General features: G+C 42.5%; 1 non-coding gene across 1 annotated transcript; it reads left to right on the top strand.

Moving 5' to 3' along the window:
* The first annotated feature begins 10,153 nt into the window (after nt 1-10,153).
* Nucleotides 10,154-10,254, top strand: LOC123457958. Its single transcript, XR_006635306.1, has one exon. It is a non-coding gene; the product is annotated as a small nucleolar RNA U13 (small nucleolar RNA).
* Nucleotides 10,255-27,800: the final 17,546 nt, after the last annotated feature.

Genomic DNA, 27,800 nt, shown 5'->3' with positions numbered 1-27,800 from the left:
ACTTAAAATATAAAAATAAATCTATGCCTTGGGGCTGAGAAGATGGTTCAGCAGCTGAAGGTGCTTGCTTGCAAAGCCTGCTGACCCGGGTTCAGTTCCCCCTATGTAAGCCAGACATGAAAAGTGATGTTTGTTTATAGCACCAGGAGGTCCCAGTGGGCCCATACACACATACGCATGCACGTGCATGCACACAGAAAAATAAAACTTGAAAAATAAATAAACCTAGCCAGGAGTGGTTGGCGCACATCTTTAATCCCAGCACTTGGGAGGCAGAGGTAGGAGGATAGCCGTGAATTCGAGGCCACCCTGAGACTACATAATGAATTCCAGGTCAGCCTGAGCTAGAGTGAGACCCTACCTAAAACAACAACAACAACAAAAAGTAGGACTGGGGAAATGGCTTAGCTGTTATGGCATTTGCCTGTGAAGCCTAAGGACCTGGGTTCGATTCCCCAAGACCTACATAAGCCCGATCCACAAGGGGACACATATGTCTGTAGTTTGTATGCAGGGGCTAGAGGCCCTGGCATGCTCATTCTCTCTCTCTCTCTCTGTCTCTTTCTCTCTCATAAATAAATAAATAAAATATTTAAAAAAAAAAAAAAAAAGTAAACCCAGCCGGGCGTGATGGTGCATGTCTTTAATCCCAGCATTTGGGAGGCAAAGGTAGGATTGCCCTGAGTTTGAGACCACCCTGAGACTACATAGTGAATTCCAGGTCAGCTTGGGCTACAATGAGACCCTACCTTGAAAAACCAAAAATAAGTAAAACTAAATTTCATGTCAGGACCCCAAAGAAAAACTGGGGGGCCATGGGACTGTAAGATTCCCGGGGGAGGGGGAATCTTCCGTGGTGGGAGACCCGCGCCCAAGAACCAAGACCGAGCCACTGGATGCAAAGGCAAGAGGCAGCTTTATTGTTTACACAGGCGCCTGCGGGCACTCCAGTCCTTCGAGAGGCTGAGTGCGCCGGGCAAGGGGAAGGGTCTCTTTTTATAGAGTTAGGGAGAGCAGAAGCAGGTTTACAGAAGCAGAAGCATGATTTCAGTCCCAGCACTGGTTACTGGTTACTTATTAATAGACTTGGAGTCGGTGGGGATCCTCTTTTTTTTCTTCTCTTCTCGGAAGCATCCTGACAGGGTTATCTATAGTACATTAGGCGGAGTTTGTGGTCATGCCTGTCTGCATCTGGGGGTCACAAGGCTGTCTGCATCTGGGGGTCACAAGGCTGTCTGCATCTGGGGCTGTTTTTGGCTCCTGGTATTTTTCCATGGGTTTTACATTCCCCCATTTCTCTTGGAACTGAGTAAAATCTTTTACTTATAATCTTATGTCATTTTGGCTTGATGGCTGATACTGACTAGTGAGGACGAACGCCTGGATAACTGAGAGCTTGTCCCGTATAAACTGTACCAGCCTATTGAGAATACATGGACCAAAGGTTAATAGGAGCACAAGAATGAGCAAAGGACCCAGGAGAGTGGATAAGAGGGTGGTGAACCAGGGGGATTTATGAAACCAACTTTTGAACCAGCCCGGTCGTGACTCTAGCAATCTCTGCCTCTGGGCTAGTCTTTCCCTGAGCATTTCCATAGATTCCCAGACTATGCCCGTATGGTCAGCATAAAAACAGCATTCTTCCTTAAGGGCAGCACAGAGGCCTCCTTCTATTTTGCAATACTACCTCTGAAAGGGAAGTAAGGGAAGTTTCTAGAGCAGAAATAGATTTTTCTATGGCCTGTAAGTCTGTGGTTATCACTTCTTGTAGGGCTCGGGTCTGCTCAGAGTGTACCAGGGCAGTTGTTCCAGTTCCTATCCCCGCTAAGATTCCTCCTGCTCCCAAAAGGAGGGCGATGGTAAGGGTTATGGGCTCCCGCCTAGGTCTGTTTTCAAATACCTGAAGAATGAATTCTGATCTATGGTAGGTAGTGCGTGGCCATAACTGGACTAGGACACAGTAATCAGCAGTAGAATTAAGGACAGTAGCAGAAACGCAAGGAGTCAGTCCTGTATTACAGGCCCAATAGGTTCCATTTGGAGATTCTAAGTAGTAAGCTCCAGGGGACACAGGAGTGGTTTTGTTACATAAATGTTGAAGAGTAGTGGGTATGGTCCCGATACAGGAGCCCTGGCCAGTTACTTCTGCAAGAGTTAATTTATGAGATGCAACAGCAAGACATCGAGTAGGAATGTTAGTGGAATTGGTAAAATTTCCTGGTAAGGCTATGCCTTCATAGTAAGGAGGGTCAGCAGTTAAACAGAGCCAGCAGTCTTGGGTATAGTTACTGTCAGAGGCATTTAGGGAGAGATAAGCCCCCTGTATTAGACTAAAGAGTCGATTACCTGTTCCCTGGGGTTTATAGAGATGAGTGGTTGGTCTTTTAGAAGGGGGAATTATAACATTGGTAGGTTTAGAAGGCGGGGCCAAGGAAAGTGGGAGTCGGGGGATAGGTTTTTGATCTGGTAGAACTGGGTTGGGGCCTATTGGACTTATGTCAGTCGATAATTGGAGCTTAATGGTGAGGAGGAAACCTGGGTCTGGCCCATCTATGTAAAGACGGACCCCCCAAGTATGGCCTTTGAGCCATGTCCTATCTGCCTTGCCGGGAGAAGTGAAAGTAATGTTCAGAAGCATCTTGTTACCCTGATTTAGGCGAGTTACAGTAATAAAATCCCAGGAGGATTTGGGTTGCCAGTATACATTTCCAGTGGTTTTACATCCCCAGTTTTTACAATAATAGTCCACTCTAGTTCCACAGTTTGATGCCTGGGCATGTTGGGGGCAAACATATAGAGTGGAGTTTAACAACTGTCTGGCAGGTTTGGAGTAACATCCTGGGCTAACAGGAGGGTTGTGTCTCTTCCGGTGAGTCTTTTTTAAAGTCTCTTCAAAAAGGTTTTTTTATGGGCAGTCAAGGCGCACAGATTGGGGGTTAAGGAGGGCCACCATGTCCATAACGGGGCAGGGGAGGTATTAGACCAAATAATTTGTCCTCCCTCAGAAATGACTAGCCAAGTCAAAGATAAGGGAAGGTGAGGACTAGCAGAGACGTTACTCACAAAACTGAAAGTTAAAAAGAGGTATGTTAAGATCGAGAGAGTCTTATCTTTAGGGGATTTGGAGTGCGATGTGCTTTCCATGGTGCGAGGTTTGGTGGTGTGCTGTCTGGGTACTCTGTCAGGGCAGCCTTGACGTGGGAGGCGTGGATCCAAGTGGTGATTCCGTCTACTTTTAAGGCCGTGGGAGTTGTCAGGAGCACGGTGTAAGGTCCTTTCCAGAGAGGTTTCAGATTCTTGGTCTGATGTCGACGGACCCAAACTGAGTCCCCTATCTGGAATGAATGGGGGATTAGCGGTTTATTAGTTGCCTCTTTATAGGCAGCTGCTAGAGGTTTCCAAACTTCCTGGTGTACCAACTGTAGGGCCTTCAAGTGAGCCTGTAGGGTGGGGGTATCAGTAAAATTAGAAATTTCTGTAAGCATGAAAGTGACAGCTGGCGGGGGGCTGCCATAGAGGATTTCAAAGGGGGTTAGGCCATGAGGGCCTGGGGTGTTTCGGGCCTTGTAAAGGGTCAGGGGTAGGAGTTGTACCCAATCCTTTGAGCCAGTTGCAAGCGTTAATTTAGATAAAGCCTCTTTAATTGTTTTATTTATCCTTTCTACCTGACCTGAACTCTGGGGTCTGTATGCACAATGTAACTTCCAATTGATCCCCAGTGTCTTGGCCACTGACTGACTTACCTGGGAGACAAAGGCAGGCCCATTGTCTGACCCGAGTGCCTGTGGCATTCCATACTGAGGAAAGATATCATCTAGCAATTTCTTGGTTACCACTCTGGCGGTTTCATGCTTGGTGGGAAATGCTTCTACCCATCCTGAAAAAGTGTCTACAAAAACTAGGAGATATTTGTAACCATACATACCCGGTTTTACCTCAGTGAAGTCGAGCTCCCAACAAGCCCCGGGTTGGTGTCCCCTCAGGCGAGACCCAAGGGCCATCTGGGCTCATCCAGCATTTACCTGAGCACACACTTTGCAAGTGTTTGCAACTTCTTTTAGGATTGAACCTTTGTTTAGAAAAAGATGTCCTGTTTCCTTTTGTTCTAGTAGAGTATTCATCTTTTGAGCACTCATGTGGGTTAGCCTGTGAAGTTGCTTAATGAGGAGGGCTGTAATCTTTTGAGGTACAATAGTCTTTTCTAGGTAAGTCCATTTGCCGTGGGCAGCATCATATGATGCCCCCAGTTTCTGAATCAAGTCCAAGTCCTCATTCGTGTATTCCCATCCCGGAGTTGGAGATGCTGCTTTAGGAGTCCCCTCCTCAGTAGCCATCAGAATCAAGAGTTGGGGTCCCAGAGCTGCCTCACGGGTGGCTTTATCAGCGAACCTGTTCTCTATGGCCTCGGGGCTGTTTCCTTTCTGATGACCTGGACAGTGTATAATGCTGAGCTTCTGGGGTAGGTACAGAGCCTTGAGGAGGGCCAATATCTCAGTCTTATTTTTGATTTCCCTCTGAAGTCAGCAGGCCCCTTCTTTTGTAAATTTCCCCATTGTATGTGGGCGGTGGCGAATGCATACCGGCTATCAGTGTACACATTGAGTTTTTTACCTTTAGCCTGCTGGAGGGCTTGAGTCAAGGCAATGAGTTCCGCTTTTTGTGCTGAGGTCCCTCCGGGCAGGGCGCTAGCCCAGACTACCTGGTCTCTGGTGGTCACTGCGGCCCCGGCTCGCCTCTCACCATTCAGTAGGAAGCTGCTACCGTCCGTGTACCAGGTGAAATCTGCATCCTTGCAGCGGCTGGTCAGTGAGATCCTTTCTGGTTCCGTGTACCTCTGCAAGAATCTGCTGGCAGTTATGGGTCTCTGGCCCCTCAGGGAGGGGCAACAGGGTGGTCGGGTTTAGGGCCACTACCGGACCAAATTGCACACGGTCTTTGTCGAGAAGCAAGGATTGGTAACGAGTCATACGTATATTAGACAGCCAGCGATCTGGGGGCTGTCTCACGATAGACTCAATGGCATGTGGCGTTAGCACAGTCAGAGGTTGCCCCAGGGTTAGTTTACTTGCATCCTTGGTCAAGACTGCAACTGTAGCGATTATTTTTAGACATGGTGGCCAGCCTGAGGCCACTGGATCTAACTTTTTTGAGAGATATGCAACCGGGCGCCTCCATGGTCCAAGCTGCTGAGTTAGCACTCCCTTCGCAAACCCCTGTCTTTCATCTATGAATAGCTCGAAGGGCTTGGTGATGTCAGGCAAGCCCAAAGCCGGAGGAGAGAGGAGAGAGTGTTTAATTTTGTCAAAAGCCTCTTGCTGTGGCTTAGTCCAATTGAAGGGGGTTCCTTGTTTAGTCAAGGGGTAAAGAGGGGCTGCCATTTCAGCAAACCCTGGTATCCATAGGCAACAGAACCCAGCGGTCCCCAAGAACTCTCTGAGTTGTCTATGGTTCTGGGGGACAGGAATGTGAGCTACAGTGTCTATGCGGGCCGGTGTTAACCAGCGTTGGCCATTTCTTAATTTATATCCCAAGTAGGTGACCTCTTGTTGACAGATTTGGGCCTTCTTAGCAGAAGCTCTATAGCCCAAGCGTCCCAGAGTCTCAAGCAGGGCCCCGGTACCTGTATGACAGTCCTGATATGAGGAGGCCGCAAGCAGGAGGTCATCCACATATTGGAGCAGAATTAAAGATGGGTGCTGGACTCGAAAGTCAGCCAGGTCCCGGTGTAAGGCTTCATCAAAGAGGGTGGGACTGTTTTTAAATCCCTGGGGAAGTCTTGTCCATGTTAATTGCCCTGAGATTCCACAGTCAGGGTCCTTCCATTCGAATGCAAACAGTGGCTGACTCTGGGAAGCCAGTCTCAGGCAGAAAAAAGCATCCTTTAAATCCAAGATTGAATACCACTGATGAGAGGGAGGTAAAGAACTCAGCAGGTTATAAGGATTAGGCACAGTGGGGTGGATATCTTCCACCCTTTTGTTAACTTCCCTAAGGTTTTGGTCAGGGCGATAGTCCCCGGTCCACTCTGGGTCTGGGTCTCCTTTGGTCTCCCAACCTATTAGTCCTATCATTGTTCTGTACTACAGTGGCCAAGAGGCGGCTCAATTCTCTGCTTCTCGTGTGTTTCCTAGCATTTTTCTTTTGTTTTTGTTTCTTTTTTTATGCTTGTCTTCTTTATTCTCTGCCTCCCTGTGTAGGTGGTCCTCTCTCTTTTCTGCTGTCTCTCGTTTATTAAAAATCCTCTCTGCTTCCTTAATTCTCTCTAGAAAGGCAGCAAGGGATTTATCTGGTTTTTGTATTACTTGCTTTACCTTGGCCAAATTAGTAGGGTGGCGCCCAGCACCACGGAGGCCCGCTATGAGCAACTGGCGATAAAGGCGTAGGTGTCCCCTACCGTCTGCTGAGGTGTGGTCCCAGGTGGGGCGGGTCAAAGGAAAAGCATCATCAATCTCATCTAGTATCTGGGTGGGTCTCCCGTTATCGCCTGGAACATTCTTTCTGGCTTCCAGAAAGACTCTGCTTTTCTTCTGTCCTGAGAAGAGCCTCAAGGGAAAGGCTTGTGAAGTCTCCCCCTGTGGTGGCTGCTCTCGGTGGCTCCGTAGGCGTCCAGCCACTGGGGAAGGGAGTGCAAGGGGGGGGGGCGCGGCGGCGCGGCTGGTGCCTGGGTTTGGGATCCATAGGTAGGGGGTCCTTCCGAGAGGAGATCTATAAGGGGGGGGGTATTGAGGTCCGGGGGAAGTACCGGTTTCAGGGGCTGCTTCTTGGTATCAACCGGACAACAAGAGGAGGAAGTAGGGGCAGGGAGAGGCAGTGGCGGGGCAGGTTGGGGGGGGGGGATAAAAGGGGCGACCCATAGCGGTGGGCCAACTGCTAGACACTCCCAGGTGACTATATAGGGGACTTGGTCTGGTTGTCCATGTGGACCGTGATCAAACACCTTTGCTTTCACCTGTAAAATAGTAGAGAGGTTAAAGGTCCCATCCCTTGGCCAGCCCACATTAAAGGTGGGCCATTCCATGGAACAGAAAGTTTGCCATTTTTTTCTTTTTGACATCTACTGACTGGTTGGAAGCAATATTTCGAACGTCTTTCCAATGATCTAGGGTTAAACTCAGGGGGGGTCACCATTTTTTTTTTTTTGACCCATTTTGTCAAGAGACAACACTAAACAAACACCAAGGACTAAGACAACAGAGAGACAGCCGGCACAGAGACGCGCAGCGCGGCTTCAGTAACAGACTGAAAATGCAGATTCAGACGGGGAGACCATTTGTCCACCCAACAGACTAACGTATCCCTCGGATACTTGTTGAGCTCCGAAAAATCGGGCTCCCAAATTCCCTGAAGCGTCCTCCAGGGTGGCGGGGGAGAAGTCCGAGCCCGTCAGCTCCTTCTCAAGCCGCCCAGATACAGAACGACACGGATCCGAGCCGATTTTCTAACGCAGCGCAAAAAACGGAACTAGACGTAGACAGACAGAATGGTGCACCAAATTAAATGCTTACCTCCCGGTGGGCAGTAATTGGGTTGGGCGGGGGTCCCCAATCCCGGACGAGCCCCCAGCTGTAAGATTCCCGGGGGAGGGGGAATCTTCCGTGGTGGGAGACCCGCGCCCAAGAACCAAGACCGAGCCACTGGATGCAAAGGCAAGAGGCAGCTTTATTGTTTACACAGGCGCCTGCGGGCACTCCAGTCCTTCGAGAGGCTGAGTGCGCCGGGCAAGGGGAAGGGTCTCTTTTTATAGAGTTAGGGAGAGCAGAAGCAGGTTTACAGAAGCAGAAGCATGATTTCAGTCCCAGCACTGGTTACTGGTTACTTATTAATAGACTTGGAGTCGGTGGGGATCCTCTTTTTTTTCTTCTCTTCTCGGAAGCATCCTGACAGGGTTATCTATAGTACATTAGGCGGAGTTTGTGGTCATGCCTGTCTGCATCTGGGGGTCACAAGGCTGTCTGCATCTGGGGGTCACAAGGCTGTCTGCATCTGGGGCTGTTTTTGGCTCCTGGTATTTTTCCATGGGTTTTACAGGGACCCCTTAATCTGTTAGCTAGGCTGGCCTCAAATTCCTGATCCTCCTGCCTCTGCCTCTTCAACAACTTCCTAGCAGTGTGTACCACCACAACTGGCCCTCTTCCTTTGTTCTACAATGTGGCCACAGTGAATCAATCTCCCATTTCAGTTTTTCACTATTATTAGGCTCTTGAATTGACATGTTGGGAGCAGAAGGCAGAGCCTAGCTAGTTGATACTGCCAGAGCCCAGGCTTTGACCCTATCAATTCTGCTTGACCATACACACATACAGTGTGTGTGTGCTCAGCTTCTGGAGTCGGCGTCCAGAGCCCACCACCTTTCTAGAGAAGGGCCACAAGAGAGGAGTGAGCTGACCATTGCAGCAGCTTTTTTCCTGGGGGTAAATTGCTTATTGTGGGCTTGGGCAAGAGGACAGGGAGTTGATCATTGCCCGGGACTGCATCTGGCAGCCAAACAATCCATTTCACCAGTGCTTGCAGAACACTGGAGGGACAAAATTGAGGAGTTAAGGAATTGTAAAAACATAAAAATATCCATGTGCCTGATGTGTGCTTGCAGTGGTAAGAGGCCCTCACGTGCCCATATGTGTACATACACACACACATACAAATAAAGGGAGCTCAGCCATGTTGAATGAATTAAAAAAAAAAAAAAAGAAAGAAACATGTGAAAATAGCCAGGTATGGTCGCACACACCTTTAACCCCAGCACTGGGGAGGTGAAGGTAGGAGGATCACTGTGAGTTCCAGGCTATCCTGGGCCAGAGTGAGACCCTGCCTCAAATTTTTTTTCACCTTGACATATTTACCAAATTCTAACATTGTGAGGCCAGAAGTACAAAGATCTAAGCCTCAGGCTCTGGAAAACAGAGCATAGGTGCTGCTGGTGGCTAGGATCCAAGAGCCACTGGGGGAAAGGGCCTAGAAGGCACAGGGCTTTCCATCACAGCTCAGGGGAACAGGATGATGGCTGTAGACTGAGGCAGTGTTGGGCCAGGGCAGAGCGCTTGCAGAGCTTTGAGCTCTGGGTCCAATCTTCAGAACCCCAGGGCCGTGTGTGTGTGTGTGTGTGTGTGTGTGTGTGTGTGTGTGTGTGTGTGTGTTATGGGGAGGGGAGGTGTTGCAGTACAGACTCAAACAATGTAATTAGTGCTTCAGAGGACTAAAGTGATTTGTAATTCTGTCTGCCTAGATGAGGAAAGAGTGGAATAAAAAAGAAATAAACTCTCTTCTGAGGAGATGGCTTAGCAGTTAAGGCACTTGCCTACAAAGCCAAAGGACACAGGTTTGATTCCCCAGTACCCACATAAAGCCAGATGCACAAGGTGTGCCCATTCTGTCTCTCTCTCTAACTCTCTCCAATAAATAAAATAAATTAAATACAACCTTCCAAGTATGGTGGTACATGTTTAATCCCAGCACATGGGAAGCAAAGGTAGGAGGATCACTGTGAGTTCAAGGCCACCCTGAGACTACACAGTGAATTCCAGGTCAGCCTGGGCTACAGTGACACTCCACCTCAAAAATAAGTGAAAATAAAATCTAGAGACATTGTAAAATTTTATGCATAATTTCTATATCTAATATAATTTCTTAATATAACAAGAGATAGAATCATATTATATGAAACCAGAGGAAAAAGAAATCATAAGCAAATGATCCAAATGTTGGAAAAAGTAGCTAAGGCAACTATAATGGGTATGCCTCAAGAAAATAGAGGCGCTGGACATGGTGGCACATGCCTTTAATCCTAGCACTTGGCAGGATGAGATAGGAGGATCACTGTGAGTTCAAGTCCAGCCTGAGACTGTTTATTGAATTCCAGGACAGCCTGAGCTAAAAGGAAACCATACCTCAAAAAACAAAACTACAATAAAAAATTTAAAAAAACAGAGGAGGAAAGAAAAGAAAAGAAAATAGAGGCAAATACAGGGAAACAGAATACTTCAACTCTCCCAAAGAACTTCCATTTGTAATAATGTCTGGGTTAGATTAATGGGAACAGTCCCTCCACTCATAACAATTATAAATCATGGACATATTAGAAAAAAACAGTGGCTTGAAGACATTGCAAAACAGGGAGGCTGAGTGTCAGGGAGTCACATGCACAGGAGGGAAATTGAACCTTTTGTGGTTCATGATCATGATGACTGGGGTTTCACAACGTTAGGTAAGATGGACCTGCTTTGTATCTTATGACATCCACATGGTATCCATCTCATAAACATATACAAGAGAATGATGTTGAGAACATTGTCAATTTCGTTATTTTTTAAATTTTTTTATCCTAAAATTTTTTTTCTCAATTTTTATTAACATTTTCCATGATTATATGTTGGGAGCCATTTTGGCTGGACTTGTATCCATAGCTCTGGGCTTCTGGCAGCAAGACATTAGCAAAACTATAGCAGCCTACAAGTAAGCAAGTTTATGTAAATTCAGTGTCAGGAAGCTGTTTGGCAGCAAGAGCTTAGCACCTACTTGTAAGCAAGATTATGTATATTCAGGCATTTGGCTGGTCTTTTGTACTGAGAAGTGATTGAAGTGCAAAAACTCTGTAACAGGAATGGTTTTTTAATAGAAACTTGTGAAGCTCATAAAATCTTTGTCCATGGAAAAAACTGTTTGTAAAAAGATATAAAAAGGAATGCTGTGAAATAAACCGTGTCTTCAGTCCTGGCTTGAGGCCTTGCTTCAGCCCTGGACTGGAGTCCTAGCTTTCAGTCTTTCTTCTGTTTTTCCTTAATCCTCACTCCCCGTCAGGCTCGAACCCTTTCAGCCAGCAGGCTCTGGCAATTATAAAAAATATCCCATGGTAATACCCTCCCATTCCCTCCCCCACTTTCCCCTTTGAAATTCTATTCTCCATCATGTCCCCTCCCCATATCAATCAGTCTCTCTTTTATTTTGATGCCATCATCTTTTCCCCCTCTTATGATGGTCTTGTGTAAGTAGTGTCAGACACGGTGAGGTCATGGATATGCAGGCCATTTTGTGTCTGGAGGAGCATGTTGTAAGGGGTCCTACCCTTCCTTTGGCTCTTACATTCTTTCCACCACCTCTTCCGCATTAGACCCTGAGCCTTGGAAGGTGTGATCACGATGTTACTCAGTACTCCAGTCACTTCTTTCCAGTACTATGCTATCTTCTGAGTCATCCCAAGTCACTGCCATCTGAAAAGAGAAGATTCTCTACCCAAAGTGAGAGTAACATTAATATAAGAGTATAAATATTAAGAGAAATGCTTACTGGGCAGTTTGATAAGCACAGTATATACACTTATCCAGACATCAGCAGATGTTACACCCCTACGGTTCATGACAACCCCTGTTTTAAGTTTTCAGTATCAGGGATGTATTCCCCCCCAAGGAGCAGGCCTCCAGTCCAATTGGAGGACAGTTGGTTTCCACCATGACAGATGTGCCACTATTGAACCCGTTGGCTCATTTGGCCTGACTGGCCAATTATAAGGCTTGCAGTGTCCACTGTTGAGTATCTTAACTGGTGGTATCTCTTTCTCCCATTGAACTACATGTAGAATGGCTTCTTCCAGCCTTCTGTCAGCTGGTCTAGATGGAGGAGGTTATCAGCTCAGTTCCAGCAGGATTTTTCAGTGGCCTTGCAGCCCAAGTATGTGGAGTCTTCAGCAACTGGCTCTTCCCATTGATTCCTGGTGGGAAACCAAGGGCCTCGGCATTGGCCTATAATGTTTTGGGGGCATCAGGGACCTCACCGGCCAACAACGCACTGTAAGTTCACATCCCTGGCAGTGAAAATTTTCTAACAATGATCTATGGCTCCTGAGTGTTCCATTGTCCAAAATTGGAGGATTTCATATGACTTATTTGCATCCTCTTAGATTTTGATTAGCCCTTCCTCCACCTTTCCTTTACCTAATCTCTTCCCCTGACCTCACTTTGGGCCTTTCCACACCCATTTATCTATTCTTCTCCTTATATATATACAATACCAACCTATTAAGTACCCTCCTCCCTTCATTTCTCTTCCCTTTATATCTCCTTTTTAACTTACTGGCCTCTGCTACTGAATTTTTTCCTTCTCACACAGAAGCCCAATCATCTGTAGCTAGGATCCACATATGAAGGAGAACATGTGGTGCTTCACTTACTGGGCCTGGGTTACCTAACTTAGTATAATCCTTTTCAGATCCATCCATTTTCTTGCAAATTTCATAACTTCATTTTTCTTTACCACTGAGTAGAACTCCATTGTATAAATGTGCCACATCTTCATTATCCACTCATCAGTTGAGGGACATCTAGGCTGGTTCCATTTCCCAGCTATTATAAATTGAGCAGCAATAAACATGGTTGAGCACGTACTTCTAAGGAAATGGGATGAGACCTTAGGATATATGCCTAGGAGTGCTATAGCTGGGTCATATGGTAGACCAATTTTTAGCTGTCTTAGGAACCTCCATACTGATTTCCACAAGGGCTGGACCAAATTGTATTCCCACCAACAGTGTAGAAGGGTTCCTCTTTTTCCACATCCCTGCCAGAATTTATGATCATTTGTTTTCATGATGGTGGCCAATCTGACAGGAGTGAGATGGAATCTCAATGTAGTTTTAATCTGCATTTCCCTGATGACTAGTGACATAGAACATTTTTTAGGTGCTTATATGCCATCCATAATTCTTCTTTTGTGAACTCTCTATTTAGCTCCATAGCCCATTTTTTAATTGGCTTGCTCGATTTCTTATTATTTAACTTTTTGAGTTCTTTGTACATCCTAGATATTAATCCTCTATCAGATATATAGCTGGCAAAGATTTTTTTTCCCATTCTATAGGTTGCCTCTTTGCTTTTTTCACTGTGTCCTTTGCAGTACAAAATCTTTGTAATTTCATGAGGTCCTAGTGGTTAATCTGTGGTTTTATTGCCTGAGCACTTAGGGTTATATTCAGAAAGTCTTTGCCAAGACCACTATGTTGAAGGGTTTCCCCTACTTTTTCCTCTAGCAATATCAGAGTTTCAGGTCTGATGTTAAGGTCTTTAGTCCATTCGGATTTAATTCTTGTGCTTGGAGAGAGCAAAGAATCTATTTTCATCCTTCTACGATACATATCCAGTTTTCCCAGCACCATTTGCTGAAGAGGCTGTCTTTTCTCCAATGAGTATTTTTGGCATTTTTATTGAATTCAGGTGGCTATAGCTACCTGGACTTATATCTGGGTCCTCTATTCTCTTCCATTGATTTACATATTTGCTTTTGTGCCAGTACCATGCTGTTTTTGTTACTATGGCTCTGTAGGATAGGTTAAAATCAGGTATGGTGATACCTCCCACCTTATTTTTGTTGCTCAGTATTATTTTAGATACTTGAGGGTTTTTCTTTTTGTGATTCCAAATGAATTTTTGGATTGTTTTTTTCTAATTCCATGAAAAATGCTTTTGGGATTTTGATGGGGATTGCATTAAATGTGAAGATTGCTTTTGGTAAGATTGCCATTTTCACAATATTGATTCTTCCAATCCAGGAACAAGGGATGGTTTTCCATTTCCTAGTGTCTTCTGCAATTGCTCACTTGAGTGTTTTATACTTTTTATTGTAGAGATCCTTTACTTCCTTGGTTAGGTTTATTCCAAGGTACTTTATTTTCTTTGATGCAATTGTGAATGGGAGTGATTCTCTGATTTCATACTCTGAGTGTTGTTAGCATATAGGAATGCTACTGATTTCTGTGTATTTAGTTTGTATTCTGCTACATTGCTGTAGGTTTTTATCAGCTCTAACAGTTTGCTGGTAGAGTCTTTAGGGTCCTTTATATATAGAATCATGTCATCTGCAAATAATGATAACTTGATCTCTTCCTTTCCAATTTGTATCCCTTGCCTTATTGCTATGGCTAAGACTTCCAGCACTATATTAAATAAAAGTGGACACCCTTGTCTTGTTCCTGATTTTAGTGGAAAAGCTTCCAATTATTCCCCATTTAGTAATATCTTGGCTGTATGCTTGTCATAAATAGCCTTTATTATATTGAGATATGTTCCTTCTATTCCCCATCTCTGTAGGACTTTTATCATGAAGGGATGTTGGATTTTGGCAAATGCTTTCTCTGCGTCTAATGAGATGATCATGTGATTTTTGTCCTTCAGTCCATTTATATAATGTATTACATTTATCTATTTGCATATGTTGAACCATCCCTGCATCTTTGGGATGAAGCCTACTTGGTCAGGGTGAATGATCTTTCTGATACATTCTTGTATTGTTTGCCAATATTTTGTTGAGAATTTTTGCATCTATGTTCATGAGGGAGATTGGTCTATAATTTTCTTTTTTTGTTCTATCTTTGCCTGGTTTTGGTATCAGGGTGATGCTGGCTTCATAGAAGGAATTTGGTAGGATTCCTTCTTTTTCTATTTTATGGAAAAGCTTAAGAAGCAATGGCGTTAATTCTTCCCTGAAGGTCTGTTAAAATTCAGCAGTGTATCCATCTGGGCCTGGGGTTTTAGTAGTTGGGAGAGTTTTGATAAATGTTCGGATCTCCATGCTTGTTATAGGTCTATTTAAGTGATTAACCTCATCTTGATTTAATTTAGGTAGGTCATATAAATCAAGGAAATCATCCATTTCTTTCATATTTTTATACTTTGTGGAGTATATGCTTTTATGATTTTTTGAATTTCTATAGCATTCTGTTGTGATGTTACCTTTTTCATCTCTAATTTTTTAATCTGTGTCTTCTCTCTTTTGGTCATATTTGCTAGGGTTTATCAATCTTTTTTTTGTTTTGTTTTGTTTTTGGTTTTTCAAGGTAGGGTTTCACTCTAGTCCAGGCTGACCTGGAATTCACTATGTAGTCTCAGGGTGGCCTCAAAATCATGGTGATTCTCCTACTCTGCCTCCCAAGTGCTGGGATTAACGGTGTGTGCCACCATGCCTGGCTTGGGTTTATCAATCTTGCTTATCCTTTCAAAGAACCAACTCTTTGTTTCATTTATTCTTTGGATTCTTTTTTGTTTCTATTTCATTAATTTCTGCCCTAATCTTTATTATTTCTTCCCGTCTACTGATTTTTCGCTTGCCTTGTTCTTCTTTTTCCAAAGCTTTAAGGTGAAGCATTAGGTCGTTTACATGCGGCCTTTCTAATTTCTTAATATAGGCACTTAAAGCTATAAATTTATCTCTTAGGACTGCCTTCATTGTGTCCCAGAGATTTTGGTATGTTGTGTTCTCATTATTGTTTGACTTTATAAATTTTTTTATTTCCTTCTTGATTTCTTCATTGACCCATTCATCATTTAGTAGTGTTTTATTTTGTTTGTTTGTTTGTTTTGTTTTGTCTTCACTTTACTGTATTCTGTAAGATTGAGAGTTAAACACACCGACACCGAAGCTTTGCAGTACTGAGCAGTTTTACTGCAAACACGGGTCCCCTTGCGGTCACCTCTATGTGACCCTGGTGGCAGAGGTACTATGAGCGCAGTCAGCCTGTCCTTGCAGCCTGTCTGGTCAGTGTGTGTCAGAGCACAGCAGGGCGGCCCCGGGGAACCACAGCAGCAGTGGTTGGTGAATGGTTGTGCATGGAACTGACTTGAAGGCTCACACTGCAATAGTCCAATAGACCAGGCACACACACTGACAGATGGAGAACGTCACTTCTAGTGACAAGATAATGTTACTTACGTCTCAAGTTTAAAACTCCAGGGTAGTTTAAAAGCAGTCAATACAAGGCGCTCTAATTCTAGATGCCATAACCTATCCTAGTAGTTGCCTGAGAGTCAACAACATTGAGGAACACTCACAGGCTTTATGACATTGACCTCAAATGTAAAAGCACTTAGTTTACCAAAATCAATTTGCATTGGTGACACGTTACAGTAAAAGATATCTTTTGAGAAAAACTTACAAAGATTACATTATGAACTTACAATAAATTCAGAAATTGTTGCTCTTAAAGAAAAAAAATACTTTCAGGTCTTCCAACATACTTTAGATGTAAATTTTGTGAATCTACTTCTTTAGATAATTCAAAACTCTCAGCAAAATATCATTTTGAAATATTTCTAAGGCCTAAAGAAATAGGTCAGTGTATCTGTGAAGTGGCTACCTTATACAAAAACAGTACTTGTCTCCACTAAGAACACCCATTCCATTCTAAAGCTGTCTTCCCGTAAATAACTTACACCTTACAGTGTTATACAAATATGTCATGTTTTTGGCATTTAAATCTGTACTATCACATAGACAATTTTTACAAAAAGTTTCAGAGGTCACAAAAAGAAAAGAAAAGAAAAGAAAAGAGAAGAAAAGAAAAGAAAAGAAAAGAAAAGAAAAGAAAAGAAAAGAAAAGAAAAGAAAAGAGAAGAAAAGAAAGATGGTTTTGAGAGCAGCTGGCTGGAGGAAATGACCATCTACCTAGCTGGATCCTCAGTCTTAGAAAGTCCTCAAAGAGATGGCATACCTGGTCACCATTAATCACAGCTGGAAGAGCTCAGGCTAGATTCTCATGTTTGTCTGTCTTAATACTCAGAACCTTTTCAACTTGAACAAGTCACTGCAGGAAAGCCGCTTCCCACTGAGGCTGAATGTGGCTGTGATGTGCCTCTGGTGAGCCCAGCTACAAAACACCAAGACGGACCAGGAAGGAGGGACTCTGTTTTTTCCAGGTTCCTTATATGTGTGTTTTGCTTTCTCTTTAGCATGGAGGATTCTTTCAAGTATTTTCTGTAGAGCTGGTTTTGTCTTCAAATATTCCTTTAACCTGCTTTTCGTATGGAATGTCCTTATTTCTCCATCTATTTGAATGGATAGCTTTGCAGGATAAAGTAAGATAGGTTGACAGTTGTTATCTTTCTCAACTTGGAAAACATCACTCCAAGCCCTTCTGGCTTTTAAAGTTTGTGTTGAGTAATCTGCTGATCCCGATGGGCTTGCCCTTGTATGTAACTTTATTTTTCTCCCTAACTGCTTTCAGTATTTTTTTCTTTGGTTTGTATGTTTGATAATTTAATTATAATGTGGGGAAGAGAGGTTCTTTCCAGGTTTTGTCTGGTTGGGTTTAAAGAACTCCTGTATCTGCATTGGCACCTCTTTCCCAATCTGGGGGAGGTTTTCTTTGATTTTGTTGAAAACACCTACTATGCCTTTGGAGTGAAATTCTTCTCCTTTTACTATTCCTTGAATTCTTATGTTTGATCTTTTCACAGTGCCCCAAATATCTTGAAATTCCCATTCATACTTTCCTATTAGTTTGTCTTTCTCTTTGTTGGACTGTATTAGATCTGCCACCTGGTCTTCTAGTTTAGATATTCTGTCCTTTTCTTTACCCATTCTACTGGTGAGATTTTATATAGAGGTTTTTTTTTGTTTTGTTTTTTGTTTTTTTTTTTCATTAACTGTGTTCTTCATTGCTAGTAATTCTGACTGGTTTTTCTTTATTATTTCTATTTCCTTGTTTGTGTCTTGTATTGACCTCTTTATTTTATTAAATTAGTTTCCTGTGTCTTCTTTGATTCTCTTGATTTCCTCTTTGACTTCTTTTTTAAAAATTTTTTTATTTATTTGAAGCAACAGACAGAAAGAGAGAGAGAGGGGCAGAAAGAGAGAGAGAATGGGTGTGCCAGGGCCTCCAGCCACTACAAACGTACTCCAGATGCATGCACCCCCTTGTGCATCTGGCTTACGTGTGTCCTGGGGAATCAAGCCTTGAACCAGGGTCCTTAGGCTTCACAGGCAAGCACTTAACTGCTAAGCCATCTCTCCAGCCCCCTCTTTGACTTCTTTGAGCATATTTATAATCATTCTTTTGAAATCTTTCTCAGGCATTTCCTCTAACTCGTTCTCACTGGAGGTCATTTCTGATGCATTAATACTTTTTGGTGGGTTTATATTGTTTTGATTTTTGGTGTTTCTTTTGGTGTTATAATGTATATATTTTTGCATCTTGGATTAAGTTAATGCTTGGATTTTCTAGTTATCTGAAGAATTATTAGATGTGTCAATCAATCTGATGCTATATATCTTCAGGGTAGGAGCTTAAGGTGCTAGGTGTGGCTTTCAGGACTCTTAGAGTATCTAAAAAGTGACCCTAGGTGTTGGGTTTGCCTGCTATGAGAATATTCAAGTATGCTGAATGGAACAAAATACAGGCAGATTCTAAAACTTAACTAAACAATGTACACATTCAATGAAAAACAGCATAGAGTATTTATGCAAGAGTAGGTATTATGACAACCAGATCCTCTGACAAAGTCACTGTCTCTTAGGGTGTATGGTGCCCCACACTCTTAATCCTGTGAACAGGAGGTTAAGATTTGTGGTCTGTTGAGGGTTCCGAGTCAGCTTGTGACCAAGTGAGACCCTTCCCTAATGTACAACAGAAGAGGAAACAAAGCCACTATAAACCAAGAAGCAACAAATAACAAGCCCAAAATACAACTTATGTAAGAATGGCAAATCCAACCATCCATCAGATTTAACATATAATTTGTCCTGATATGGAAGGTGCAATTAGCACTTCCAGTTCAGGCCTATATGCCAGGCTTATTTGGAGGATACTGACCTATTATAATCCCAGTTACCTTTTGGGATGATTTTGGTCTCAGTTATGCTTTGCTCCTGCTTGGGTCCCTATTTAATGCACTGTGGGTCCAAGTAGGCTGGGTGGGTCATTGGATCGCTGCTCTGGTCACTGGTGCTGGGTGCTGTGATCTCCCTTCCCCTGGTCTCTGGTGCTTGCTGGCACTTGCTCTGGCGTTGGGGGTGGGGGAAGCACCCTCTTACAAAGCCTGTTGGTCCATGTTTGATTCTCCAATTCCCACATAAAACCAGATGCATGCCTGGAGAGATGGCTCAGCAGTTAAAGGCTCTTACTTGCAAAGCCTGCTGATCCATATTCAATTCCCCAGTACCCATGTAAAGCCAGACACACAAAGTGATGCATGGAACTGGTGTTAGTTTTCAGTGGCAAGAGATTCTAGTGTACCCATACTCTCTCTCTCCAATAAATATAAAAATATATTTTTTTAAATGAATGCACATGAATCTGGAATTTATTTGCAGCAGTAAGAGGTCCTGCTATGCCCATTCTATCTCTGTGTCTCCTTCTCTCAAATAAATAAAATAAATGTATTCAAAAGGAAAAAACCGGGCTGGAGAGATGGCACATGCATCTGGAGTTCAATTGCAATGGCTGGAGGCCCTAATGTACCAGCTTTCTCTCTTTCATAAAAAAATTATAAAAATAAAAAATGAAAATAGGGGCTGGAGAGATGACTTAGCGGTTAAGCGCTTGCCTGTGAAGCCTAAGGACCCCGGTTTGAGGCTCGGTTCCCCAGGACCCACGTAAGCCAGATGCACGAGGGGTTGCACGCGTCTGGAGTTCGTTTGCAGATGCTGGAGGCCCTGGCGCGCCCATTCTCTCTCTCTTTCTCATCTGCCCCTTTCTGTGTCACTCTCAAATAAATAAAAATGAACAAAATTTTTTTTTAAAATAAAATGAAATAAAAATAGGGCTGGATAGATAGCTTAGCAGTTAAAGTGCTTGCCTGTGAAGTCTAGGAACCCAGGTTCAACTCCCAAGAACCCATGGAAACCATATGTAAATGGTGGCACATGTATCTGGAGTTTGTTTTCAATGGCAAGAGGTCCTGGTGTGCCCATTCTCTCTCTCTCTCTCTAATAAATAAAAATAAAAATAAGTAAATAAAAATAAGCATTTAAAACATACTTAAAGTTTGAAGGTCCTTTGGAATTGTGTACCTAACAGAATTGCAACATTTGTGACTTGGTCTGTCACAAGGTACTTAATGCTTAAATTTGAGAAACCAAATTCAAGTTAGCACTTTTCTTATTCATGTGAAAACAACTTAAAAACTTAGAGCTTGAATTGTGAACTGAAGTAGGTGCTGGCACCCTAACCCTCAGTACCTGTGGCTATGACTTTAAGATGAGTTCATAAGGGTGGGCCTATCCAGTGTGACTACTGTCTTTGCAAGAAGGGAAAATACTATGGAAGACAGACTCAGGGAGCTCGTATGTGGCTGAGGCAGAGATTAGAGTGATGGGAACGTAAACCATGACACACCAATGATGGAGGACCTCCACCAGAAGCCAGGGTGAGGAAAGAAAGGGCTCTACCCAGAGTCTGATTGTAGTGGCTGGAGGCCCTGGTGCACCCACTCTCTCTCTCTTTCTCTCCTTGCTTGCAAATAAAAATAAAAATTTTAGCTAGGGGCTGGAGGAATGGCTTAGCAGTTAAGGCATTTGCCTGCAAAGCCAAAGGACCCAGGTTCAATTCCCCAGAACACATGTTAGCCAGATGCACAAGGGGCTCATGTTTCTGGAGTTCGTTTGCAGTGGCTGGAGGCCATGGTGCGTTCGTTCTGCCTCCCTCATTCTCTGTCAAATAAATAAATAGCTATTTTTTTTTTTTTTAAATTAGCTGGGCATGGTGGCACATGCCTTTAATCCCAGCACTCAGGAGGCACAGGTAGAAGGATTGCCTTGAGCTCAAGGCCACCCTGAAAATAAATAATGAATTCCAGGTCAGCCTGGGCTAGAGTGAGACCCTACTTCAAAAAAAAAATTTTTTTTTAACTCACACACAAATAAATGATGGTATCAAAATAGAAAAGGGGGGCTGGAGAGATGGCTTAGCAGTTAAGGTGCTTGCCTGCAAAACCATAGGACCCTGGTTCGATTCCCCAGTACTCATGTAAAACTGGATGCACAAGATGGCACATGCATCCGGAGTTTTTTAACAGTGGCTAGAGGCCCTGGTATGCCCATTCTCTCTATCTGCCTTTTCCTCTCCTGTTTTTTTTTTTAAAAGAAAATGATAAAAAATGTGCAGTCAAAATAGAAAAGGGACTAATTGGAAAGAAGGGATTCAGTGTAGGGAAGGTTTGGGAGAGGGAAAAGGGAGCGGCGGGAGGGGATTATGATTATAGTATATTGTTTATATTTATGGAAGTTGTCAGTAAAAGTTCAAAAAATTAAACAAAAAAATATCATGAAGGGGACTGAGGACGTGGCTCAGTGTTGGAGTGCTTGCCAATAGGTGAGGCCCTTCGTGTCTGCCAAAATGTAGTATAACATCTGCCCTCATTCTGGGAGGGTACCAACAGCCCAAAGGATGATTCATTCAAGGTCATCTTGATGAGTAAAATGAGTTTATTAGAGGTTACTTATGGGACAAGGATAAGAACAGCTGCAATCCAGTACCTGCCCCTACCTCCCACCTCCACCTTCTAGTCTCTATCTAGCCCTTTGCAGCTCCTGTTACATGGCTCTAAGCCTACAGTAAACTTGGTGCAAACCTAGGCTCAGAGCACTGCCTAGTGTTAAAATACAGGTAACTACAGGCTCAGACAATATAAGGCACCTGCAAAACAGGGAAAGTTATGTTTATGTGTATTCAGCCCTTGCCCTTATCAGGGATTCTTCTGGTCTCAGTAAACACTGTCTAACTGGGGGAAGGGCAGCTGGTTTTTGCTTCAGTCTGATCTGTGAAACAGATAAATGACAGCTTGCTGTCAGACGGAGTCCCTCTGGCTAGGAATTAGAAGTCTAGTGGTGCAGTCAGGTTCCCATTGCTGGCAGAAATCACCGGCCAAGAGCAGCTCATGGGACAAAAGGTTTATTTTGGCTTACAGGCTCAAGGGGAAGCTCCCTGATGGTAGCAGAAAACAATGGCCTGAGCAGAGGGTGGACATCACCTCCTGGCCAACATGAGGTAAACAATAGTAACAGGAGAGTGTGCAAGGGGAAACTGGCTATAATGTCCATAAGCCCTCCCCCAACAATATACTGCCTCCAGGAGGTGTTAATTCCTAAATCTCCATCAACTGGGATCCTAGCATTCAGAACGCCTACGCCTACGTATATGGGGGACACTTGAATCCAACCACCACAATTAGTCTCAAGAGTGCTTGGTTTGAGTGAAACACGATCTTAGCAGATGGTAACTGGCATTTGCCTCCATTCTGCCCAGCTACTGGTCAGATCATACCTGATGTTTTGATGTCCCAGTGAGGGATCTTGTGAAGGTTTGGGTGTGTTTTATGCATACTCGCCACTTCAGCGTATGCTGCCTTATTCGGTCTGTTGCATTACTCCTGTCCAGCTCCAAGCTTTGTCATGTCTGAGCTCTGCTACATTGAATCTGTGATGTAAAAATGTATGATGTGCTATAAATTTTATGCATAATAAACTAAGTTATGGCCTATTATAACCTGTAAAACATTTCTTGTAAATGACCTAATTTATTTTTCCATTTATGTACAGTTTCTTATATAAATTTTCCGGGTATTTGTTGTGGCCTCTTCTGTACACATTCCCATGTGCTTTTCCTTAGTGCTTATCTGCATGAAAGAAACATGGGTTCTCTTGTTTGTATCCATCTTCAGAATCCCTGCCTTCACTGTAGTTTATAACTTTTTCTAATTTTAATAATCTGAATCAATGTTAGAATCATGCCTTTTATATCCTACTTTCCAAATAAATTCTCTTGTTTTACTAAAAAAAAAAAAAAAAAAAAAAAAAAGGGGCTTGGTTTGATACCAAGTACCTAACAGCAAATTAAACAAAACAACCCCAAAACACATAGGAAAGGAAATTATTATAGATACTATAAGTGTGGTAGTTTCAATGCGGTAATGTAAATGTATGGCCCCCCACACTCAGGTATTTTATTAAAACTGAGTTTGCAATTTCAGCCCCTAGCAGGAAGATTCCTAGGGGGCGGGGGCGCGTCACTGGGGGGAATCTGAATTTCCACCCTAAAGGTGTAGAAAGCAGTTTGAGCTCTGGCCCTGTGAGCTTGCTTGCTGTTTTTGGTGTTTGCTGGTGGTTTGGTGGTCTTTCTCTGCTTGGGTCTTTGATGGAAAGCCAGCTTCTTCCACCATAGATGGAACTTCCCCTGGGTTTGTAAAATAAAATAAATCTTTTCCTCCCACACACTGTCTGGTTAGATGTTTGTCCCAGCAACATGGAGCTGACTACAACAAAAAGTATTTAAAATATGAAAAAAATATGTGAAATGCTATGGAAAACTTCAAACTCATAATGTTTGTAAATTCACAGAAAAAGAAAGCTAGCTGGGCATGGTGGCTCACACTTTTAATCCCAGCACTTGGGAGACAGAGGTAGGAGGATTGTTGTGAGTTCAAGGCCACCCTGAGACTACATAGTACATTCCAGGTCAGCCTGGGCCACAGCTAGACCCTGCCTCAAAACAAACAAACAAAAATAGCTCTTGAAAAGGAATTTTACCCAGATTTTACTAAAGTAGGAAATCTGAGTTGTCTTATCTATTAAAGAAATTTTGTTATTTTAAACTTTCATGCACAAAATTTTCCAGGATTTGCTTCATTAGTGAGTTTGTCCAGATATTAAAAATATAATACCTGGGCTGGAGAAATGGCTTAACGATTAAGGCACTTGCCTGAAAAGCCAAAGGACCACAGTTCAATTCCCAGGACCCACATAAGCCAGATGTACAAGGTCACACATGCGTCTTGAGTTTGTTTGTAGTGGCTAGAGGCCCTGGCATGCCCATTCTCTCTCTCTCTGCCTCTCTGTCAAATAAATAAATAAAAATAAAATATTTTTAAAAATATATAATACCTATCTTATAAAATCTCTTTGAGGGCTGGAGAAATGACTTAGTGGTTAAGGACTCAGGCTCAATTCCCCAGTAACCACAAAAGCCAGGATGCACAAGGTAGCACATGCATCTGGAGTTCATTTGTAGCACCTTGTGATCCTGGCGTGCCCATTCTCTCCATCTTTTTCTCTCTCTCTCAAATAAATTAAAAAATTCCAATAAATAAATAATTTTTAGCCAGGCATGGTGGCACATGCCTTTAACCCCAGCACTTGGGAGGCAGAGGTAGGAGGATCACCATGAGTTCAAGGCCACCCTGAGACTACATAGTAAATTCCAGGTCAGCCTGAGCTAGAGTGAGACTCTACCTTGGAAAAGCCAAAGGGGGAAAAAAAAGAAAAGAAAAAGAAAAAGAATCTGTTCCTAAGAGCTGATGACATGGCTCAGTGGTTAAAGGTGCTTTCTTGCAAAGCCTGCTGGATTGGGTTTGATTCCCCAGGGCCCACTAAAGCCCGATGTACATGCACATGTGCCTGGAGCTTGTTTGCAGAGGCCAGAGGACCTGGTGTGCACATACTCACTCTCTCAAATAAATAAAGTGATGGTGGATGCCTTTAATCCAAGCATTTAGGAAGCAGAGGTAGGAGGATTGTTGTGAGTTTGAGACCACCCTGAGACTACATAGTGAATTCCGAGTAAGGCTGGGTTAGAGGGAGACCCTAACTAAAACACCAAAATAAATAAATAAATAAATAAAAATAAAATAAAAAAGAAAAATAAATAAATAAATAATTTTAAAAAGACCAAAAAGCTGGGTATGATGGCATATACATTTAATTCCAATACTCAGGAGGCAGAGGTAAGAGGATCACCATGAGTTCAAGGCCACCCTGAGACTACATAGTGAATTCCAGGTCAGCCTGGGCTACAGTGAGACCTTACCTCAAAAAATAAACAAGCAAACAAAAATTTAAAAAAAGGGAAAAGGGCTGGGAAGATGGATCAGTGGTTTTATTTGAAAGTACTTTCTTTATTTCTTTATTTATTTATATATTTATTTTTGAGGCAATTGTGAATGGGAGAGATTTCCTGATTTCATTTTCCACATGTTTGTTGTTAGTATATATGAAAGCTACTGATTTCTGTGTTTTATTTTACATCCTGCTATGTTGCTAAAGGTGTTTATCAACCCTAACAGTTTGCTGATAGAGTCCTTAGGGTTCCCTTTGTGTAGAATCATACCGTCTGCAAATAATGATAACTTGATCTCTTCCTTTACAATTTGTATCCCTTTTATGACTGTCTCTAGCATTATTGCTATGGCTAAGACTTCCAGTACTATATTAAATAAAAGTCGGGAGAGTGGACACCCTTGTCTTGTTCCTGAATTTAGTGGAAAAGCTTCATGTTTTTCCCCATTTAGTATTATGTTGGCTGTAGTTTTGTCATAAATAGCCTTTATTATGTTGAGATATTGTCTTTCTTTTCCCAGGTTCTGTAGGATTTTTACCATGAAGGGATCATTAATTTTGTCCAAGATTTTCTGCATCTAATGAGATGATCATGTGATTTTTGTCTTTCAGTCTATATAGTGTACTACATTTATCCTTTTGTTTGTTGCCTCCAAGAAACTCATCTGTCCATAAAAGACAGACACTATCTTAAGGTGAGAGGGTGGAAAATGGAATTCCAAGCAAACGGGCCTACGACGTAAGCAGGTGTTGCTATCCTAATATCTGACAGGATAGACTTCAAACCAACATTAATGAGGAAAGATAACGAAGGTCACTTTATGTTAACTGAAGTAAAAATTCAATAGGAAGACCTTAATAGTTCTAAACATATATGCACCTAACATGGGTGCTCCCAATTTTGTCAAACAAACACTATTAGACTTAAGTTTACAGATAACACCAAGCACAATTGTATTGGGTGACTTCGATACCCACTCTCATCTATTGACAGATAATCCTGGCAAAAAATAAACAGAGAGGCATCTGGATTAAATGATGGCATAGAACAAATGGACCTAGCAGATATCTACAGAATATTCCATCCAAATACTACAGAATACACAATTTTCTCAGCAGCACATGGAACAGTCTCTAAAATAGACCATATATTAGGACAGAAAGCAAATCTTAACAAATATGGGAAAATTGAAATAATTTCTTGTACTCTATTTGATCACAATGGGATGAAACTACAAATCAGCAACAACAAAAACTACAGATCATATAAAAAATCATGGAGACTGAATAGTACACTGATGAATTATGATTGGGTCATTGAAGAAATCAAACAGGAAATCAAGAAATACATAGAATTAAAAAAATAAAGAAAGAAAGAAAGAAAGAAATTCATAGAATCAAATCATAATGAGAACACAACATACCAAAACTTTTGGGACACAATGAAGTTCTAAGAGGAATTTTTATTATTATATTTTATTTATTTACTTATTTGATAGAGAAAGAGGGATAGAGAGAAAGAGACAGAATAAATGGATGTGCCAGGGCCTCCAGCCACTGCAAACAAACTCCAGACGCATGTGCACCCTTGTGCATCTGCCTAACAGAGGTCCTGGGGAATCAAACCTGGGTCCTTTGGCTTTGCAGGCAAATGCCTTAATGGCTAAATCATCCTACCAGCCCCTAAGAGGAATTTTCTTTTTTTCTTTTTTTTTTTTTAAATTTTTATTAACATTTTCCATGATTATAAAATATATCCCATGGTAATTCCCTCCCTCCCCACCCCCACACTTTCCCGTTTGAAATTCCATTCTCAATCATATTACCTCCCCATTACAATCATTATAATTACATATATACAATATCAACCTATTAAGTATCCTCCTCCCTTCCTTTCTCCACCCTTTATGTCTCCTTTTCAACTTACTGGCCTCTGCTACTAAGTATTTTCATTCTCACACAGAAGCCCAGTCATCTGTAGCTAGAATCCCCATATGAGGGAGAACATGTGGCGCTTGGCTTTCTGGGCCTGGGTTACCTGACTTAGTATAATACTTTCCAGGTCCATCCATTTTCTAAGAGGAATTTTCATAGCTTTAAATGCCTATATCAAGAAATTAGAGCTGGGTGTGGTGGTGCACACCTTTAATCCCAGCACTCAGGTAGCAGAGGTGGGAAGATTGCCATGAGTTTGAGGCCAACCTGAGACTACATAGTAAATCCCAGGTCAGCCTGGGCTACAGTGAGACACTACCTTGAAAAACTAAAAAAAAAAAAAAGTCGCAAGTAAACACCTTAATGCTTCACCTTAAGCCTACAGCCAACATATTACTAAATGGGGAAAAACTGGAAGCTTTTCCACTAAAATCAGGAACAAGACAAGGGTGTCCACTGTCCCCACTTTTTTTTCTGTTTTTTTTTTTAATTTTTAAATTTTTATTAACATTTTCATGATTATAAAAAAAATATATCCCATGGTAATTCCCTCCCTCCCCCCTGACACTTTCCCCTTTGAAATTCCATTCTCCATCATATTACCTCCCCATCTCAAACATTCTACTTACATATATACAATATCAACCTATTAAGTACCCTCCTCCCTTCCTTTCTCTTCCCCTTATGTCTCCTTTTTTTTTTCTTTATTAATTTTTTTTTTTAATTTGAGAGCGACAGACACAGAGAGAAAGACAGATAGAGGGAGAGTGAGAGAATGGGTGCGCCAGGGCTTCCAGCCTCTGCAAACGAACTCCAGACGCGTGCGCCCCCTTGTACATCTGGCTAACGTGGGACCTGGGGAACCGAGCCTCGAACCGGGGTCCTTAGGCTTCACAGGCAAGCGCTTAACCGCTAAGCCATCTCTCCAGCCCTCCCTTATGTCTCCTTTTTAACTTACTGGCCTCTGCCCACTTTTATTTAATATAGTACTGGAAGTCTTAGCCATAGCAATAAGGCAAGAGATGCACATAAAAGGGATACAAATCAGAAAGGAAAAGATCAAGTTATTATTTGCAGATGATACGATTCTATACATAAAGGACCCTAAGGACTCTTCACCAAATGGTGCTGGGAAAACTGGATATATATCCGTAGAAGGATGAAAGTAGAGCCTTATCTCTTTTCATGCACAAGTATTAAGTCCAAATAAATCTAAAACAATTTTGAGCAACAAAAATAAGGCTTGTGGTATCATCACACCTGATTTTAACCTATATTAT

Source organism: Jaculus jaculus, chromosome 1, assembly GCF_020740685.1.
Source record: "Jaculus jaculus isolate mJacJac1 chromosome 1, mJacJac1.mat.Y.cur, whole genome shotgun sequence".
Taxonomy (NCBI): Eukaryota; Metazoa; Chordata; class Mammalia; order Rodentia; family Dipodidae; genus Jaculus; species Jaculus jaculus.
The sequence above is the reverse complement of the archived record's forward strand: the minus strand, read 5'-3'. Positions and strand labels throughout refer to the sequence as shown.